This window comes from Triticum urartu, chromosome 5A, assembly GCF_056163025.1.
Source record: "Triticum urartu cultivar PI428250 chromosome 5A, HENAU_Tu73, whole genome shotgun sequence".
NCBI classification, from domain to species: domain Eukaryota; kingdom Viridiplantae; phylum Streptophyta; class Magnoliopsida; order Poales; family Poaceae; genus Triticum; species Triticum urartu.
Window position 1 is genome coordinate 8,370,988 of NC_141877.1, and position 6,000 is coordinate 8,376,987.

Sequence of the window (6,000 nt, forward strand, 5' to 3'; positions counted from 1 at the left end):
CAAAAAGGGAGAAAAAAGTCTTACCTAGCCCTAGCGCATTTATGAGGTGGTGGAGTTATTTTCGGCAGATGACTTGATAAGGTATTCTGACCGGATGATAAACCAAATGGGAAATAAGAAGGGGTTTATCCAGTTTCAGACCCTCACGAATGAGGTAAAATCCTACCCCCTGTTCATGTATATTGCTTGTGTATAGGTGTTACAATGATTGATGGATTGGGCAATAGCTCTAAGGTTCTGTGTCTATTTACTAATCTAGCCGCAACATATATTGGGATCGGGGTCTATCTTTATCATATATTAAAATCCAAAAATACATTGTTGCAATTTATTTACCTTTATTTTTTGTGTTTTTGTTTATGTATCTATCATTATCAGACTAGATCCTTGCAATTAACCGCCAAGGGATTGACAACCCCTTGTTTGCGTGGGTGCAAGTATTTATTCTTTTGTGTGTAGGTGTTGTTCATGAGGTCTTGTGTGGTTCTCCTACAGGATTGATAACCTTTGTTCTTAACCGAGGGAAATAATTAATTATCTCTACTATACTGCATCATCATCTTCTCTTTGGGGAAATCCCAACGCAACTCACAAGTAGCAAAGGACAAGACTAGCATGCTGGACGTTTCACATGTGATGTGGTCTGTGTAGGGGAACACAATAGAAAACAAAAATTTCAGTATAGCGAGCACGCCCAAGACCACTATGGAGACTGCATACATGGTTTGATCTGATCCGTACCGACTCGAAGCGCAGCGGAAGAAGAGTCGGTGCAGATCGTCGGTGCAGATCCCCGCATGTAGGATTTACAACCTCCCAACCGCGAGGATGTACTCCCTCGTCGGACAACCCTTCGGGATGCGGTCGGACAGTCGCTCGGCCGATGTCGCGGACAGCCCTTCGGGAGGACCCTCAAAACTCGAATGGTAACTCGGACAGCCCTTCGGGAGGACACTTGAATAGCCCATCGGGCAAAAGATCGAAACTATATTCTCTCTACGGGGTTGCACACATACAGTGTCAGCTATCTGGCAGGGCTTCACCGTCCAAAACTAGTTCTTGTCGGAACCCAGACAACCTTTCGGCTCTACAAAACTATATCGCTGGGAGGGAGAGAGAAGCCAGGCAATTCATGGCATGTGTATGAGAGCAAGGGATGAAGAGATGGCAGCCCTCACCTCCTTATTTATAGGAAAACCAAGGGGTAGTGTGCCTCCACAAATTACCAAAAAAACCTATGCATTAGGCCACATATGAGGGTGTTAAGGACAAAATGGGATGCCATGTGGAGCTCCAAGGAGCTCCACCACCCATGCCCCCCCCCCAAAATGGGGTTCCTTCCCTTGAAGCCACTTCCTTCTAGAACTTTGACCAAGTCCAAAAAGGTGGCTCTCCAAAAAATATCCCAAAAAGCACTTTCACTATTCACGACGACATTTTTCAGCGTCCGTTCGAACTGAAAATATTTATGTGGGCTTAGAACATTTCCAGTAACCACCAAAATAATTTTCAATGCGTTCCGAAACAATTCCGGATTAGTGATATTCATCTACGAAAAGCATCTGAAGTGGTTCCGGGAGCTCCGGAGCATATCCAGCTTTTATCCCGAAAAATTCCAGAAAGTTTCCAGAATGATTCTGGCACCCTCCAAGAATTATCAGGCATGTGCCAAAACCAATTTGACTTAATAGTATATCCCGAAACAACTTTTTGGTTTCACCGAAACTCATCCGATGACCTCTCTCTGCAGAACTTTTCCGTTGTCCGAAACTTTTCCGGTGTCCAAAACTTTTTCGGTGATTTTCTCTCAGACTCCCCGTCTAGTATTCAGTAGATAGATGACCCTTAAGCGTGTGACCCTGTAGGTTCGGTGAAGTATAGACATGACCCGGAACCCCTTCTGATCAATGATCAACATCGGAGCCGTGGACACCCATATTGACCCCTATACCCACACAAATAAATATTCGAGTGAACCTCCAGTTGCAGTGAGATATTCCTGTTGCTTCGCGATATGTCACAGACACCCGAGGTGAGATTTATTGCATCCCCGTGGACGAACAATTTGTCCACCATGCAAGTTACCTCGTTATTGGGGTTTTTTTTCTTTTTTTCTCATTTTCGTGTCCGGCATCCCAGTGATCAAATCACAAGGTGTCTGGCCAGGCGATTATGGATATCATAACACCGAGAAGGCCCGAGAATATCTCTCCATTGTCGGAGGAGCCAATCCCAATCTTGAGCTATCTTGTTACTTGTCATACTTTTCCGTGAACCCGTAAGCCGCCATAATAGCCACCCAGTTACGGATGACGTTTAACAAACCCCAAAGTTCATGAAGCAAGCACGAAGGAACTCGATACTCTCATGGTCTAAGGAATTATGCAAACATTAACTATCTCTGTGATATTAACCATAAACTTGTGACGAAAAGAATCTCATAGCATAACATCAATTTGGGTCGATTCAACACAAGTGTTCTACCAACATCGTGCCCTCAAAATTGCCAGCATAGACATGCCCATGATCAGGAAAACAGGATCATCATGCAATACATGAGCCAATCTTAGAGGCAAGACTAGGAATACATTTTACCTCTTAGTATACCACACGTGCACATGAGTTTCCCTCCGAGCCTCGTGGATATTGCAGACTCAAGAATCATTGCAGTTACAGCATGGAAGCTAAACATTCATTACAAACTTTGGAGATACAAAATAACTATTATTACTGCCTCTAGGGAAAATCTCCTACAGTATGAGCTCATTGCTACTATGTAATGATAGGAAGGTCCCCATCTATGGGTCCTATCTCTTCAAGCTCATCACTACTACTTGGGAGGCTCAGTTTCCACATGAGCGCCTAGAGACTGGTGAGCTTGCCACTCATGATGTGATGAAGCTCAGGTAGAAGGAAAACTGGGGTGCTGTGCCAGATGCACCAGAGATCAATATTCCGGGAGCAAAGTCTGATGGGTCTGAGGAGCCTGACTATGTACCACCCTTGGATCAGCCTACTTGGGATATCAAACTCAAGAAGAAGATGAGGAAGCTTTTCTACATTCAGGTGGATACTCAGAAGAATATGTACAAGGCACATGTGGCCGAGAAGATTGCCCGGCAGTGCCAGGTCACCATGATTAGGAAGCTTGAGATTGAGGTGCAGAGTGGCTTTGAGAATAAGTTGACCTCAAAGGACAGGTGGATTGGGCAGATCAACAAGTGGACCAACGACTCCGATGACTCCAATGCTGCTACTCTGGTTGCCATTGTGCCGATGCCAAAGATGAGGACATTCACGAGGAGCACCAGGAGGACAGTGACAATGACTCGGAGGAGTCCATGGAGGAGGAGGAGGACTAGGGCTACCACCTCGGGCCGTTTAGTCCCTCTTTGCCTTTTTGGCATCTCGATGTCAAAGAGGGATCAGAGAGGTTCGGACTGGGGATTTGCATTTGCTTTCCTAGGGGAGTTGCCGAGTCACAAGCTCGAGTGTTATTTGCTTCATTTTAGCGCTTGTGAACTCTTTCATCTTGTTTGGTGTGAGACTTGGAGACCGTGTGTGTGTGTGTGTGTGGTGTGTGAGACATACATTATCCCATACTACCTCTTTTATGTTTATTATGCAAGCTTAGTTAAGACAAGATAATCAACACAAAACTTTTGTTAGCATAGATAAATAATCAACTAGCTTTTATTCTATTTCTTCTAGCTAACTTTGCTTGACAGGAACATTTTGGAAGAGCCTTTTCAATTTAAAGTGAACCTCAGTGGGTAAGTATATATCGGTGTTTACTTGTTGTAAAATTGGTGTTTACTTATTAGAAATGAACCACTTTGTGGGTTCATCATAGAATTGGTGTTTACTATTGTATTGTGTACATGTCTTGGAGGACAAGAAGCCCCCATAGAGATAACATAGGAGAGGGATATGGATCCAATACTACCAAATACAAGTATGCCAAATATACTCTAACAAACTAGACAGTGTCCAAGCCGGTGATTGGAGGCTCAAACATGCTTGGATTGGCACCTAACTTTATGAGCTAGTTCCTTACTTTGGGTACTTCGATCTAGTTAGATGGACTGAGATTGTCTTAGTGGAGCATTTGATTTGAGAGTGGTTTTATCAGTTTGAGTTGATGCATGTTTCAGCATAAAGTAGTTTTGGGAGATGAAAAAATTGGGTAGGGAAATGGTGTCCAATTGATCCGAATTTTTCAGTAGATCTTTGGAACTCGTGTGTCTACTTTTCGAACAAATTTGGTGCTTTTTCATTCAGCGGTTTGTGAGAAGTTTGCAAAATAAAAAAGGGCATAAACTCTGCTTTGCTGAAATCCTCTTGTGGTTGTTTTTGTTGTTGCCGGTTGGCAACATGGAGAGTGTGTTGTAAATCTCTCTAGATGTTCTAGAGAAGACTTTTGACTCAAAATTCTCATAGTGATGTTGTGTGGACGGGTCAGTCCATAGCCGGGTTTTTTTACTCCTAGCGTTAAGGAGGTTTTGCCACGTACTCGTGTCACGTGTACATGTTATTTGAGTTTATTCCGCTACTTACTTGTTGGATGAAACTGTCCTCAAATTTCACCACAAGTGAAAGGTATTTTTAGTGTGCATATTTTCCGTATTGATGAATTTGTGCATCAGATCTTTGCTATCCAGCCCCAACTACAAATATTGCACAATACTCTGTCACAGAACTGCATCCAATACGGCTTAAAAGCAAAGAAAACAAAACCAAAGGTATGCCTATCACAAATAAGACTTCATGCATACAAACTGAAAAATCATAGTAGAGAATTTTTGTGCCAACTAGTTCAACAGATATTCTACGCAAATGATCGCATGGTATCAAGACCTTGAAGATGTTGCGAACTAAGCCTAGCTCAAATGGTTAGGTTCTTTGTGGTGGAACCAGCCCAACAGAGTTCAAGTCCTAGACTTAACGCTAGTGCTTGCATTTTTCTGGATTTATTCCAGGCTTTCCTGCGATGTTCGCTTAGTGGGAGGAGATGTTCCCCTTGACTACGGAGGCGCCTAAGGTGACTTCATCAATCTCAAGATAATGTGTCCGCTCAGTCTATCAGAGGAGCTCGTAGGGGTAGGGTGTGCATGTGGTGCGTTCATAGAGATAAGTGTATGTGCGTATGCATGAGTGTATGTGTCTGTACTATTTAAAAAAACCTTGAAGATGTCATGCTAAACTAAAGGACTATGGTGGGAAATCAAAAGTATTCACCAGCCAACATATTCAAAGTTATGTAACATTTCTGAATCAATGTCCTTTCAAGTACATAGCGTCTAACAGAATGATCCATAACACACAAATACAAGGGTATAGACAAACAACAGATTGCCTAGAGAAACCACATCTTGGCAATGGAAGCTGGTAGCACATATGAGCTATTTGCATATAGCTAAAATGATTATTTGGATGATATTTATGGAAAAACAAAGGCACGTTGGACCAGAGAAAACAAGAAGCTGGGTCATACATTGATATGTAAGGAAATAAGTTGAGTAAGTAATTAGTTGATGTGCATAGATTAAACTTGGACAGCTGGACTTGGTGGCAACTTATAATTTTCAAACCAAAGGTCTCACTATATCCAAACTCTTCTCAGCAAAGTTATTTCAGTTGAGGTGGGGTCTAACTAATCTTGATGCCAGAAAGCTCCAAGGAGTATATACTCTTGAACAATTTGCAGGAACACGGTGAGGTCGAAGGGAAACGTGATTGCGGCCAAGAGCGCCAATCGTAAGGGGCTCATACGGGGTGACGAAAGGCGTCGACACTGACGCCATGACATATCTAGGAAGGCCACTCGCGTAAGGGCATAAAACGGTGGGTGGGGCGTGATTGGGGCTTCGACCCAGATATGAACCAAACAACAACAAACTCATATGAGGCAACAAGAAATAAGAGAAATTGACGGAAACCCTATTTGAGCATTCAACGTCAAATCGCCGGGGCTTGCACACAGAACTGACTCTAGCGCTT